Source organism: Pinus tabuliformis, chromosome 4_2 (genome assembly GCF_031772625.1).
Source record: "Pinus tabuliformis cultivar Carrire ecotype Pingquan chromosome 4_2, CPIR1, whole genome shotgun sequence".
Lineage (NCBI taxonomy): Eukaryota > Viridiplantae > Streptophyta > Pinopsida > Pinales > Pinaceae > Pinus > Pinus tabuliformis.
The window spans coordinates 387,134,205-387,150,337 of record NC_142304.1 but is presented as its reverse complement, the minus strand read 5'-3'; the positions used below and the strand labels follow the sequence as shown (position 1 = coordinate 387,150,337).

At 33.8% G+C, this 16,133-nt stretch overlaps 1 pseudogene; it reads left to right on the top strand.

Moving 5' to 3' along the window:
* The first annotated feature begins 1,616 nt into the window (after positions 1 to 1,616).
* LOC149169586 (putative cellulose synthase A catalytic subunit 3 [UDP-forming]) overlaps positions 1,617 to 16,133 on the top strand; it is a 28,222-nt pseudogene continuing 13,705 nt past the window's right edge.

Sequence of the window (16,133 nt, the reverse complement as noted above, 5' to 3'; positions counted from 1 at the left end):
ATTGTCTGCTATCTAGTAATTTCCCTTTTACATGTTGAAAGCATTGAATATGAAACAAAAATGCAATGACTAATTCACATTGAAAGATCTGTCTATCCAAACTATTGTTTCCCCACTGTTTTTTGTAACTGCTATAGTTCAGCTACATTTTTTTTCCCTTTTTTCTTCGAGGCAATTTTTATATGATATGCCTCAAATACACCATGTAGCTCTTATTTTTCTCTCCAGAATAAAATTGTTCATGTGCTTCTCCGTAGTTATCCTTTTGTTTTTGTCAACTCAATCCAAAAAGAGCTGCAATGTCTCATATCTCATAATTTTTCTTGCAAATAAAAAGTTGTATGTTAATTGCTCATCAACCAGTCATGTCAATAAGAGATAAGATAGTCTAATAACACAGGTTATGCCCACATTCATGAATTTTGGATACACGTTAGGGCTCCAAATGTAGAATGAAAAATAGGAGACAAATTAAGAAGAAGAGATGCACAAAAATAAATGTAAAAAGCAAAGTTTATCCAAGGTGTTGATCGATATTTTTCTTGTGCCAACACATATGTTGTTTGTTTTTATGATCTCTTATGCTTTTGTGAAGCGACTCCTAAGTTTCAAAAATTTGAATTTCGCCTCTTATAATCTAGTTGAGCAATTTGTGAACTGGTGTTCAGGCTTCTGTAATTGGAAAACAAAGTTCTTTGTTGAACTATTGTACATAAGTATTTTAATGTAAACTTTGAACTATTATTGGGGATTCTAGAATGCAAAGAACTAAAGGAAATTAGGTGTTATTATCTTATAAGTTTTTTGTCCATTTTTAGTGGAGTCCGTCTATTTAGCTAAGTGTTGTTTTTTGTTGATGTCAAATAAGTTTCTATAGTATATGGATAGATTAAATACATAGATATGTAAAAGGATATACCACACAACTTTTTATATCTTTATCTCATTTGATACATGCATCAAATCACTCTCACAATCTCTGTACAAAGTGTCCATTTGTTTGAGTGACTCTAAAAAAGCTAAGTACTTTCCTAGCCTTAAGTCCTTTTTTAATTTCCATACATAGGTTTGGGTATTGCTCAAATTTTCTTGCTTGATGTATTGTATCAATAAAGTAGATCTTGTCGTTTTTTGTTAACATAAGGTTCTCTTCAACGCTCGTAGGCTTTCCACAAGTTTTGTTTTAATGGTTACTCATGGCAAGTGACTTGTATAAAAATTGTTTCATTGTCCAATCATAATTTCTTTTAATGTTTGTATCTTGGAAAGAGTGGATTGAGATTTGGGAGAGGAGACAAGATAAAATGCAGGTTATGATGGGTGATGGAGGAATGCTCCCAAGAGGGAAGGATGAGGATCCCGATGGCAATGGAGATGAACCTCATCTACCTTTTCATGCTAAACAACTTTAACAACATTATTTGTTTAATTGCATATTACTTTGATTGTATATGTTATCTAATTATTGAAATCCTTTAACAATTTTATCTATCTTATTATCACTGCACCAATACTTTGTCCAATTTAATAGGATGGATGAGGCAAGACAACCCTTGTCAACAAATCTCCCATTCCCCTCAAGAAATTGTTTCATTGTCCAACCATAATTTCTTTTAATGTTTGTATCTTGGAAAGAGTGGATTGAGATTTGGGAGAGGAGACAAGATAAAATGCAGGTTATGATGGGTGATGGAGGAATGCTCCCACGAGGGAAGGATGAGGATCCCGATGGCAATGGAGATGAACCTCATCTACCTTTGCATGCTAAACAACTTTAACAACATTATTTGTTTAATTGCATATTACTTTGATTGTATATGTTATCTAGTTATTGAAATCCTTTAACAATTTTATCTATCTTATTATCACTGCACCAATACTTTGTCCAATTTAATAGGATGGATGAGGCAAGACAACCCTTGTCAACAAATCTCCCATTCCCCTCAAGAAAAATAAATCCATACAAATTGATTATCATTCTCCGACTTGTAGTTATGGGATTATTTTTCCAATATCGATTTCTTCATTCCGTAAAAGATGCATACACATTGTGGTTAACTTTATTCATCTGTGAAATATGGTTTGCACGTTCCTAGATCCTTGATTAGTTTTCAAAATCACTTCCCATTGAATGGAAAACATATCTAGACAGACTATCATTGAGGTACATGACTACAATTGGAATTTGATTCTCGTTATAGCAAATTAATCTTAAAACATCATATTCTCTATAATGATGTAAACTTGTTGACACTTGAAACATGTTATCCTGATGCAAGTAGACAAAACAATGACACTGATTCTATATTTTGTTTCTATTGATTGCGACATCCAGTTATGTTTAATAAGAGTTTTTTCTTGGTTCCCAGGTATGAAAAGGACGATTACCCATCTCATCTTCATGCAGCTGATCTATTTGTAAATATTGTTGATCCAATGAGGGAACCTCCTTTAATCACTGCAAACACAATGTTATCTATCCTTGCAATGGATTATCCTGTAGACAAAGTTTCCTGTTATGTTTCACATGGTGCTGCTTCCATGCTAACATTTGGAGCCCTATTTGAAACTTCATAGTTTGCAAAGAAGTGGATTCCTTTCTACAAGAAGTTTAACATTGAGCCCCATGCACCAGAGTGGTACTTTGTTTAGAAGATAGACTATCTCAAGGACAAACTACAACCTTCCTTTGTGAAAAAAATGGAGGACAATGAAGGTTTGTAGCCCTAAACATGTTTGGACTCAATGGAAGTTGTCGCTTTGGAAAATATCTAAAACCACTATTTCTTTTTTATTTATAGAGAGTATGAAGAATTCAAGGTTCGTATTAATGCTTTAGTAGCTACAACACAAAAGCTTCCAGGTGAAGGCTCGAAAATTCATATTGGAACTCCTTGGCTTGGAAACAATGTGTGAGACCATCCGAGAATGATTCAGATTTGTACTTGCCTGTTTGTCCCAACAAAGTTTGATTGAGAGCATTTTTACATAAAAAATTTTAATACATAGTTTTGAAACTTAGGGAGGACCTAGCGTATAACCCAGTTGAAATTGTGAGTTTTCTTTCACATATTTTTGGCTTTCTTCTGTACACATGCTTGCTATTTTCATATAAACCTTTTACACTGTTATTTAAGTCTTTCCCATGTTGCAAGTATTTTTGGGTCATAGTCATGGGCACGACACTGATGCAAATAAATTGCCTCGCCTGGTCTATGTTTCATGTGAGAAGAGGCCTGGATTCAATCACCATAAGAAGGCTAGTGCAATAAATGCTTTGATATAATATTCATTGTTGTTTGGTTCAGAATTTTCTCTTTCTAATTATGTGAGTGAATTTTAAATATGGATTTAAACTCATTTTATTTTTGGCTTAATTGTGAGTCTAGGTGCGAGTGTCATCAATTTTCACAAATGCTCCATATGTATTAAATGTGGATTGCGATCATTATATAGACAACAATAAAGCAATTTGTGAAGCAATGTGTTTTATGATGGACCACACATTGGAAAAGAATGTTTTCTATGTGCAGTTCCCTCAGAGTTTTGATGGTATTGATCCGCATGATAAATATACCAATCACAACATTGTGTTCTTTGACGTAATATTGTGTGCTTTGATGTAAGTATGTTTTGTTAATGATTTAGGTTCCAAAATCTTGTTTGTAATGTTATATGGTGGCATTGAAATGTGAAAAGTGCATTGTTGCAACTGTTAAGAAAATCCTCTTTGTGCAGATAAACACAAAAGATGTGGATGGAATCCAGGGACCTATAAATGTTGGTACAACTTATGTTTTCTGAAGACAAACATTTGGTAGTGTCCAGATTGCAGAATGTACACATAAGATTTTTGTTGGGAGTTGAAACATGGAACAAGAGCTACATGGAAAGAAATGCAATTTTATGATTCATTGACTTATGAGAATCTAGAGTATTCACAATATGTTTATGTTTATATTCATAACCATGGCGAGCCAAAAGGCTATATTGAAAAAACTGTCAAAATCTGGGGTTGTTGGAAAGATAACAAGAAGAAAGTGAAGGTGTTGTGATTTTTCTGCTCTATTGAGATTTGTAACAGGGTGAATGTTCAAAGCAACACATGCAAGAAAGATATTTTTTTGAGAATGGAGGAATGAAAATGTGTGTTTGATATAAAGGTTGTAATATTTCAAAAATCTTAAAACCTAAAAGTAGTCCTATTCACAAACATTGTCTTGGATAATCTTCTTGTTCTTATCTGCTAGTTTTATTAATCTTATTGCATGTGCAAATTTTGAATCAATTTGTATCCTTGCATACTGAATTTTGTGCACAATTTTTATCACTATTGTTCTTAATCGTTGAGTTGCATGTTTGTTATATGTCTATTTCACTTCAAGATTAATATTATAAGATTTCTAACAAACCTTAGTTACACATGCCTTTTTAGAATGAGCTCATTGTCATTGCATGTTTGCAAATCTTATTTTAAAAGAATATGGAAATTTTGTGTCTTGCACTTCAAGGATTTCCACCACATTTCTATATTTCTCACTCATAGTGATATATTGTAAAACCACAATGTTGTGTTATATTATTTTGATTTAAAATTGATAATTAGAATAATAGTATAATTATTAACTGAAGAAAAAAATAAAAATTATATATATAATTAATTATTATTTTAAAAATATCAACTAAAACTATTTTATAGACCAAAATCACATGGTGATAATGTCCAAAACACAAGGAGTGACATTGCCACCACGTGGCTCTTGTTATATATAGTGGCTAAATGTGATATTTAATTTTATGATGATATTAGTATTAAATTAATATGGTTATATAGCCACCAAAATATTTATCAACCATTTAATTTACGTGATGTTGAGAATTCGTAATGGCACAATAGAGTGGAAGTTTGAGAATTTGCAATGCCAAGACAAAGTGGAGGTTTGAAAATTCGTAATGACAGGACAAAGTGGAGGTTTGAGAATTTGACAAAATAGAGGTTGCAAACACACTAAATAAGTTTTGGAACAAAAAACCCTTTGGAAACACTTCATTTATTCATTAGATTGTGTATAAGATGAAGAATATTCTCAAATTATTAAATCTAAACTATCTACATATTTGTTTTTTTAATGAAAATTTCGGAAATGCTATTCCAAAATAAACCACACCTATCAATGTAATTATTATTTTTTTAAACATTTTATTTAAATTTAAATTTATTAGAGCTACAAATTTGATTTATTAATTTGCTAAATATTTTAAAAGCTTTTTAAGTTTTTGAATGGATTTATAAAAAAATAATATTCTTAGCAAAAATTGTATCAATAAATTTAAATAGAAAAAATAAAACAAAAAAGTGCATGGTTAAAGCACTTCCTTTTTTATAATTATTGATTTTAAACCTACGAAGTAATCCCATAACTTTATCTTAAAAAATAATCCATTAAACTAATTCATTAAAATGGACTTTGGAGCGGGGTTCCAACAACTATGGGGAGTTCTTATCTTTAAAATTGTTACTTATGTTTGCAAGTTCTTATCTTTAAAATTGTTACTTATGTTTGCAATTGAGAAAGGAGTTGACTATTTACAGGTTTTTGGAGTTTTTATTTTGCTTATAAATGGGGTTAAATGGCCTTACCGATGTCACAATATGAGACAATATGAGATTATTTCTTTTGTTGGAAGAAATATCAAGACTAAAAGATGGAATTGGTTATCAAATAATGACAAAATTATAATTTCTATAAATTCTAGCATAAACCTTTCATTGATAGAGTTGATCAATTATGACAGTTTTCTTTTGATTCACATGCTTTACTAACATTTTTGGAACTTTTCATTATATCTCCATGCATACATACTTCTCTTATATGAGGACTTTATGTATAGAGAGTCTGATGATGTTTGCACTAAGTCTTGTTGTAGTTATTTTAGAGAACAATATTTGTATCAATTTTTATATGACTATATAGCCTCTCTTTTTGGACAGATCATGGTGAATACATGCTACTTTCATATTTGAATACATGTTTGTATATGGATTACAATTTTATATATTAAATAAAATTACACTTTTTGTTTCCAAGAAAATATAATAATCCATTAAACATTATTTATTTTTATAATTTTTATATTAAATATTAAATATTTTATAATTTTAATTTAAAATTATATAACTTTTCCGCCCAATTATAGAGCTATTCAACAAATATTTTTACATTTATAAAAAATCAAAAGATTTATAAAAATAATAAAAATAAACCATCTTTATAAAAAATCGAAGATAAATGTAAAAAAAAGCAATTAAGGATGAAAACGAATAACTTATATTAATATAAAAATGATTTCTTCAGCCATTAAACTTTTAAGCTATTAAATAATTTAAGATTTTTATATATGAGTAAGCTTGTTAAATGGATTTATTCGGATAATTTTCATAAAATTATACAGTAAAAATAACAACAATTTTTATTTTTTATTTTATTTATTTATTTATTTGTATTTGTATTTTTTTAATTTAACATTTTATTAAAATAATAATTATAATAGTTTTCGAGGCAGCTCAATTAGTGATGGTAGTGAAAATGAAGTGTTATGTATGAGGAGGTTCGAGGTTTAAATCTCCTCGATTCACCTATGCCTATAGAAGGGGCATATGTAGGCACCTAGAGGTTATAGTGGTAGTAATTGGAATTGATCCATGACTCGCTAGTACAAGACCAACCCAATTGCCAATTCCATTATATCAAGGCATAAATTTGACAGACACTCTTGCCGATCTAAAAAATTATTTATGATGAGTTTATTTTTAAAATTGCCCTTAGTGTGACAATCAATATTTATTTTTGCCCATCATTTCAATAGTATTAGATGCATTTTTGTTTATTTTTGTCATTGTTGTTTAGAAACGTCACCAAATAGGTCCTATCACAACCCTTAAAAAAAGCATCAGTACACCTTTGATGAAGCTAGAATATAACGGAAAAACTGTGGATTGCTCATTAGTTGCAAATCAACCAAAATTTAATGGAAAAATTATGGATTGCATAGTGAATCCATTAACTCGAAGACCAGAAACGTTGAACCTTACTATACACAGCTCAATCAATCATCGTCAGTTATTCAAGATCCATTAGCCACAACGACCGAAGAATTCCTTCACGAGATTGCACACTATGTTTGACCATTCCGCCATAACACTTCATTGTCTATCCTTAAAATTCCACCTCGATAAAGACTTCTTCCATTGCATTTTTGGTTTATAATTAAAGTGATGAGAATTATTATAATGAATTATACTTTGAAATTATATAATATTTACTATTTTAATTAAATTCGATCTTTGATTTATTAAATATTACTTTGGTTAAAATAAAAGTGTGGAAAAGAGTAATATAACAACCAACAGGCATTACCCCAGATTCGAGTTCCCTTACGCATCTCGATGGCCATCAAGCTTCTTAAGCCAACAAAATCTAAGGCATTAATGCTCTAGGTTGGGTGGCGATACTCCTATGCCCGCTCAACTGATCACATTCAATGTAGAGTGGAAGGTGGCAGATGGAAAAGGATGGGGCATTCATACCATGCTTGCAACATGAAATCAGACGTTATGCTACAGAGGGACATTCATTCTTGCATTCAAATTGATGTGCAAGTGGTTGGTCTCTACTGTTTTTGCAGAGCAACAAGAATCAAGGAGCTTAATGCCAAGGGCAGATAATTTTCCCTCTTGATTGTCATGGTCTGTGAACGAGGACACTCTAGGAGAGGAGGGCGAAGATGAGGTTGTCAACCTCCCCCCCTGGCATGTTCAAGGAGAGGAGCAATTTAATGAACACTTGCCTCTACATATCAAATAGTTGGTCACTACCATGGAAGCACAAGAGCTCAGGAACACTGGAAATGGTTATTGGGCAGTTAAGAACTTGCTTGTTCGCCATCTTAGGGATTGGGAAGAAGTCCTACAGGTTGTGTAAAGTAGAATTGTGGACATAGATTTATATCTAGTCCAAACTTAGCCAGATTTGAGAGTCCTTTCAGGAGCTCTGGGGATTCAATTCCCTCCTCCACCCCCTCCTTCGGTTTCCTCCAACTCGCTAGATAACTCAGACGTTGTAGACTCGATCGATAAAGGCACCAAGCCTCCTAGCCCTGAACACCCAAGATCCCATAAAAGAAAGGAACTTATACCAAGCATTCCTGGCCCTTTCAGCCATGCAGCTCAGAAACAAAATTTTGTTAACTAGTAAAAAATTATAGACACTATAAAGGGCGAAACGTCTCAACATGCGGCCAACACTGGCACAGGGGGAGTGTTTATTAAGTGGGAATGACCTCCTTGGTTACCAGAAGACTATGACGATCACTTTTAGTATCTTGCTTAGTGTGACTAGGAACAACGTGACTAGGCTTAGCATAACCAAACTTGTTAACTATTTCTAGGAAAAGCCTTCTCAGCCTCTGCTACTTCATTGTTTTCCTTGTGTTTTTTTGTTGTTCATGTCCACTTAGTTTCTGCTACATTTTCTTTTGTTGTGGTTCCATGTTGTCCAAAATTGGTCTTAGGACTCTTAGGGAGACCATCTAGTTTCCCACTTAAGGGTGGATGGTCTCCCTCAAGCTTGCTTTAGGACAGGAATATTTTTGCAGTGGGAACAAACCTATCTTGAACATAGTCTGCTCATGTTTATCCATGCATGTATATTATGTAAATCTTTGATAATATAATGATTTTTTGCTTTCTTAGAAAAAAACAACAACCAACAGGTATTTGACTAAAAAGGAAGACTCAACATTATGAATACACACACACACACACACACCGGAGTTATTGAACAAATAATTAAAACTTGTTAAAACAAAAAGTTTGTGAGACAAAGTCTATTTATGTGGCTAGGTATCCATTATTTATGGGTGTCTATGGCATCAATATATTTGTAAAATGAACAATAAGAAATATATTTGCCAGCTTACTTACAAGCTAGGAAGCTCTTAAATTTGTATGTGAAGAACTTTTAAATTGAATATCCTTCTCTCCATTAAACAACTTGGTAACTCGATAGTCTCAAACAACCTACAAACAATAAATATAATTCATTAATATCAATTAGAATTAAAACAAATGGATCAATGGAAAAACAAAAAAGTATTAAATAAAATTTAAACTAGCTGAAAATATAAAAACTTACATATTTAGCATCAAGCGATAGGTTGTGCTCAATTAGATTGATATATAGAAATTGATTACACTTCAATTGAATAGTCATATGGGATTTATAGTTTTCCATCAAGTTTGAATGCAAAATTAGCAATGAAAAAATCAAATTATCTATTATTAGTTATGGAAAAAAACTACTTGTTATTTTATATAAAATAAAAACTCCTTGTTATGTTATGAAAACTTTAAAATTTTATATTAAAATGATTTATTTTCTTAAAGATTTATTGGATTATAGTGCATGTTAAGTTTCCAATTTTTAATGATTGGATTAATGAGTGATTTGATTTCCCCCCACTCCTGTCCAACTGGATTAGACAATTAAAAAATTGAAATGCAGTTTTTCACACATATACAAATTACAAAACACAGTGGATGACAATTTTTCAAAACAGACACTTTTGCATTGTGCCAAAACAATGCATTTCAAGATCCTGATCTCTGATGAGCTCCACAACTTAGCCAATTTTCCTCTTTTTATTTTTTATTTTGTGTGCTCATATGTTGGACATTGTCTATAATTGGATATGGCACTATATTGTTCATGTTTCGAACAATGGGAAAATACGGTATCATTCCTTTGGTGCGGGATGGAACCTTTTGGTTCTTATTTCTTTTTTTCTTTATTTTGATTCCATTTTCTATCTTTTCTTGGTCTCTCATTATTGTATATCTATGTGGTTTTGTTTGGCACATATTGATCTAAATGGAAAGCGGCATCCACCCATGGTATTCATCTGCCCATGGCATGTATCCACCCATGGAATTTACCCATTGTATCGTAACTCAAAAAGGCTATAAGTAACAAGCCTCATTTTGTAAAAGGAAAGATTTTCCATCAAAATGTCGTTGTTACAGTTCTTCTTTGTTTTAATAAAAATTTTCTTTGTGGTTTTGTTTCCTCTATGTTCTCCTTTTTTTCTAGCACTTCAGTCTTTTAGATCTTAGCCCCACAAAATCTGGATTAGTGGTATCAAAATGGGTTATGGCTCCATGGCAATCAGGGTTTTAAGGGTCTTTAGGTACTTCCAATTTATGTGCTTACTAACCCATGAACAAGGGTTTCATCTTAATGCTTCCAAATTCTCTACCATTGATACATCCACAATTATAAAAGCCGCAATACCAATACCACATGAGCACTGAATAAACCCTCTTGATATCAATGGCCCACAACATCCATATCTCTATATTCTGCGACTAGAATTTCATAGTGGCTCCAATCTGATCACTGATCTCATGGCATGTGGATTTTGAGTGCCAGGTCAAGGATTACCTTTCTTCTTCAGTGAATGTGGCGTGGGATTTTGCTCGAAGATTGGTATCCATTAGAATAATACGAAGACTATAGGAATATACATCATTTTACTTAGTCCCCCATCCTGAGATCCAACAATTTTGTTTGCTCTTTTGAGCAGCGTGACTATACCTGCAGAGATGGTGAATATATATAGTTACACATTCCAGTCTCATCAACTTGATTCCACATAAGAAATGGCCATGGCGAGTTCCAAGTGTCCCTCGACTCTCACAAACTCATTGAGGAATGATAATATACATTATGCCCTCATTTGGGTCACATGCCAACAACGAAACATTTAGTTTGGAAACAAAGATGAGAAGTGCAATGTCAAAAGGTAGCATAAAAGGATTTAGCTGAGTATGAAATGGGAGGAAGTCTGCCTAAATATTATGTGGATTAGCATCCTAAAGATTGCAAAAGGGTGTAGAGTGTTCTCGAGGGTTGACATGACACATTTGTTGGCAAGTTCCATATGTTACTGCTCCAAGGTTATAGTCTCTAGCAATACAAAATCCAATTGTTGGTACCCGCAAAGCATACTACAAGACCATATCCCATGGAAAACAATTGTTTGATACTATTATTCTTTTGTGGTTGTAAGGAAGTCTCGACTACTCTAGAATAATTGGAAATTTATACGATTTAGGCCCCTAGAGAGTCAACGACAATCCAAATCTTTGTTTACATTAGAATATTTTGCACTTTGGAATCATATGTTTGGCCTACTATTCCTATTAGAAGCGACTTTAGCATTACCCCATCCAAGGAACACATTCCTACTAACCATAACAACAACAGATATAGGACAAATTTGCATGGCAGACCATGATAGAGAACATGATTGCTAAACATTACAACAGACAGAGGACAGAGCCAAGTCCTTACCTACTATCTTGACAAAAGGCTGGATGGCCTAAAGTGGTTTCCCTATTCCAAAAGATCCAAACCATTTACAAGTTTCTCACTAATGTGACCGCTCGCAAAGCCTTTGAGGAATTCATACCTAAATGTCTTAATAGGGAATGTTAGGGGGCCTCCAATATCTCTTTGAAGCATAGGAAAATCATGGATGAACTCAATGAGCAGGTGAATGCCTTTTTCACACTGAAGAAAAAGGATGAGAAGGAAAAGGCTAAGGATGAAAAATCCATGAACAAGCTCTGAGAGGAAATTGTCAGTATTTGAGCCAAACACGCGCAAAAATCCTCCATTTTTGCACAATCTTTCGTCGAGGCTAGGAAGAAGGAGACGAGGGTGTATTCTGTGCAGTCAATGAATAATGAAAATATGATGAAGGCTGCAAGGAATTCATTGGATGGATGTGGTGGTTCAACTGTCGAGAGGCTTAGGGAAATTTTTTAGCGTTGGAAGGTGTCTTTATTCGTCCCAAGAGCCTCAAGAAGAAAGGATGTTGCAATTGCCAATTTTTTCCCCATTTCATAATGTGCTAGCACTAGTGGCATGCTTTTCTGTTTTCACTCCCTACTTCCTCATGCCAGTCCATGGTACTTTATCTAATTTATTGGTCAACTCATTTAGAAGCGTGAGGGTTTCATTGAGAGTTTCTATGAAGCTCGTCAAAGTTTGGTGGAAATAATCCTTTGCAGATCTTTTGCCTTTTCCCACTATAGTTACCAACATGCTACTTGCTACATCATTCACCAGAGAAACCTCTATTTCCTTAAGTTCTTGCATTTCTCCAATAACAACTTTTATCAAAACTGCAACTTGCATCAAGTTCCTTCTAATAGTTGTTGAATTTGTTGTTGGTATCTTTTTGAGCATTGCATGCTTCCCACAAACATCTAGCAAGTTGTGGTATGACTATTTTTCGTTATGTATCAGGCACTTCACATAAAGAGATGGCCTTGCATAGTAGTTGAAGACTTGAATCTACAACTTGTTTTCTTGCGAAATGTATATCATTAGGAAGAGTAGGTCTTGCAACTACAATACTCCCATGACAAAGTAAAAGGAACCCTTGCAGTAAAATCTTTAATATTCTCCACCCTCATTGCCATTGTCAAGGATATGCCATAATTGTTATGGGATCCAAAGTCAAAGTGGATGTTACCACTCGAAAACATTGTGGGATCTTTCGAATCCTCTACTTATGCTACATCTATTGTCAACAACAACTAATTCAGGATCGTGCAAAATTTACAAAGATAAGACAACATATTTCTGCCAAGTAGTCCGATAAGAAAACTATCTCAAGGTCTATTTACTAAGCCATGCACCGTCAGTCTCGTAATTGGCCCACAAGCATTACGGGGTATCTCTATCCTCATACCCTCGTTGATCGTAGTTATGGGTCACCCATAAAACCAAGGTTATGGGTGAATCGTAAAAAACCCTTGTCATCGAAGTCCATTTGCCAGGCTACAAATTGTCAGTATCACAATTGGTCACAATCATTACAGGCTATCTCTATCCTCATAACTTCATTCGTCATGGTTATGGGTCATCCACAAACCCACGGTTCATCAAAGTACATTGGTTAGGCTGCGCATTGTCAGTATCACAGTTGGTCACGAACATTACAAGGTATATCTACCCTCGGATCTTCATTTGTCATGGTTATGGGTCATCCACAAACCTATGGTTTATCGAAGTCCATTTTCTAGGCTGCACACTGTCAGTATCACAGTTGATCACAAGCATTACGTGTATCTCTATCCTCAGATCTTCATTCATCACGGTTATGGGTCAACCACACAAAACCAGTCTCTTTAATGGACCTTCATATTCAACAAAGACTTCTCAAGTGGGAACTTCACGCAATGGGGACCATTTCTTCTTAAGGGGGGAGGAATAATATGAATGGAAAGTGGCATCCACTCTTGGTATTCATCTGCCCATCGTATTTATCCATCCATGGAATCTACCCATGGTATTGTAACTCACAAAGGATAAAAGTAACAAGCCTCATTTTGTAAAAGGATAGATTGTCCACCAGAATGTAGTTGTTACAATTCTTCTTTGTTTTAATAAAAAGTTTCTTTTTTGTTTTGTTTCATGTGTGTTCTCATCTTTTTCTGGCACTTCAATCTTTCAGATCATGCCCCCCCTCCCAAGATTCAGATCACATATCCACATTCCATTGATATGGAGCTCAATAGTCACTGTTTTGTCAATGAAAATTTTGGTTGATTAGTAGATCATGATATCATATAATCAATTTTATCTCTAATAGAAAATCTGATGTTTTTTACTTCCCTGAAAAAAGTTAAGTTTCCAATTTTAAGAGTTAGAACTACTATTTATCTGGAACTTAAAGTGTGTGTGTGTGTGTATATATATAGATATATGTCAAACTATATTAAAAAATTAATTAAGTGTCATTAATGACATGTAGATTTTAAAAGTACTAGTAAATGATGGTTAAAAAAGTGAAATACAGGACAGGGGGACTCTTACAAGATGGAAGGAGCTCTAGAAACCCTTGTTTTGTATAGGGTTTCACCCTAGCCATTGAATATTTTCTTTGTTTGCATGGATTCTCTGCAAATATCTTCTACATGTCGTTTAATGGTGAATCCTTGTGATTTGGTAAAATATATGTTTCTTTTGCAGGTATGGCTGTCATTCAAGCTAGCTCTTCCTCGACTTTATATAACTCTATGATGGAATTTAGTTATGGTCGTCTGGTGATACAAGAAATTTCATCCCTTAATTTTCTTGTGGATGAGGAAGCTTTTTGTTGTGAATAATAATTTTTGGATAATGGCTTGGTTTGTAGATTTAATGGGTGCTAGCTGTGACTGGCCGATTTGCATAAATGGATCTCTAAGTCATGGAAGGCTCTTTTGATGGACAAACTGAATATTTACGCTATGTCATGGGTTTTCTTCATTGTGGATTTTGATAATATTGAGGAAAAAAAATCCATCTATGAAGCTAGGTCGTGGTTTTAGGGGAGTGCTAGCCTCTTCATGCAGCCTTGGACTCCCACTTTTAACCTGGTAATGACATCAATCTCCACAACCTCAGTTTGGGTAAGGCTTCCGAACCTTCCCTTGCATTTTTGGAATCACACATCGCTCTCCTCCCTTGGGAATGTGTTGGGGAAAATTCTATTGTAGTTGTCTTGAAATATTTTTTTTTTAACAAGACTACTTGTGCCCACATTTGTGTGGAGATGTAATTCAACAAGAGTTTCCTATGAAGATTAATTGATGGCTCCATACTATGTTTGGGTCCAAAATCTCTACTAAGAAAATATTTCATTTCAGTGTAGAGCATACTATGAAACAAGGTATGTAATTAAAAAATTTCCTCAAGCATTCTTAGAATAACAAAGACGAGAAAAAATCCCGAAGGCCCAAATGGTGAGAAGAAGCACACGGTGATCACTATACAATATTCAAATAGAGAGAGCTTCACGGCAAGAAATAATTAGAAGACATGAAGGAAGCAGATATAGCCAAAGAAATCGCATCCGCGACAACATAATCTAAGCAGGAAAAATGGCTTGCCAATGTGGATCCTTTGGTTGCTAGTAAGGATTCCCCGAATGCAACATTCTTCGAAAAGCAGAAAACCATCGTGGAAAATAGATCCCCTTTGGAAACCACAAGGAATACCGTTGAAAAGGAAACATGGGAAGATTAGGTGGATGAGGAAGATTTCAAGAATATTATCATGTAGTTGCCAAAGAATGATCCACCAAAATTTGCAGAAAATGCAGGTTGGATTCAAGTTGGGAAGAAAGGAAAAAGTTTTTCACCAAGAAAAACAAGAAGTCAAACTAGATCAAAATAAAATTATAGTGAAAAATGGAATGTAAATGTGTCTGTATTTTGGGGGTTTTTTGGAAAAAAATTAGTTGGAAAGGGACTGAAGTTTTTGTGTCATGGGGAACTTGTTTGAGGGTTTGGATTGAGCCTCTGTGCTCAATCTCAAACCTGCAAGGAAGATTGGAATATGTAAAGGTTTTGGCCTTGTAATCCATTTTTTTAAATAATACAATCTCTACCTGTTTCATTTAAAAAAAGAAAGAAAATGAAATATGGTAAATGCCCGTCAAATTTAACCAAATACAAAAAATATTATAATAATAAAATAATCATAATTTGTTGTTGTTGTTGTTGTGTTTTTTTGTTTTTGTTTTTGTTTTTTTTTTTAAATTTAAAAAATAGTTTATAATTATTAACTTAAATCAATCCATCAATATTTTTTTCTTTATACGCAAGCAAAATTTCATTATATTTTCAAAAATTTACACAGAGTATAGGCATGGATAAGCATGGAGGACTATGTGTGAGTCAAGGATGTTATGGAAACAAAACCTGACTAACCTAGAGTAATCTTGGGAGAGACCATCTTCCCTTAAGTGGGAAACCATATGGTCTCTCTGAGTTTCCTGAGACTAGTTTTTGACATAATAAAACCACAACAAAAGAAAGCACAACAAAGACTAGGAAATCTTTGACATCAAAAGAGCACATGAAAAGCTATAGAATAACATAAGCTTGGAAAGCCTTTCTTGGAGATCGATGGCGAGCCGGTTATGCCGATAGGTACTTGAAGGGATCATCCTCACCTTCTGAGAGCCATGTAGGTTGCTCCCATTGAACAAGTGTCCCTCCAGTGTTGATGTTGGCC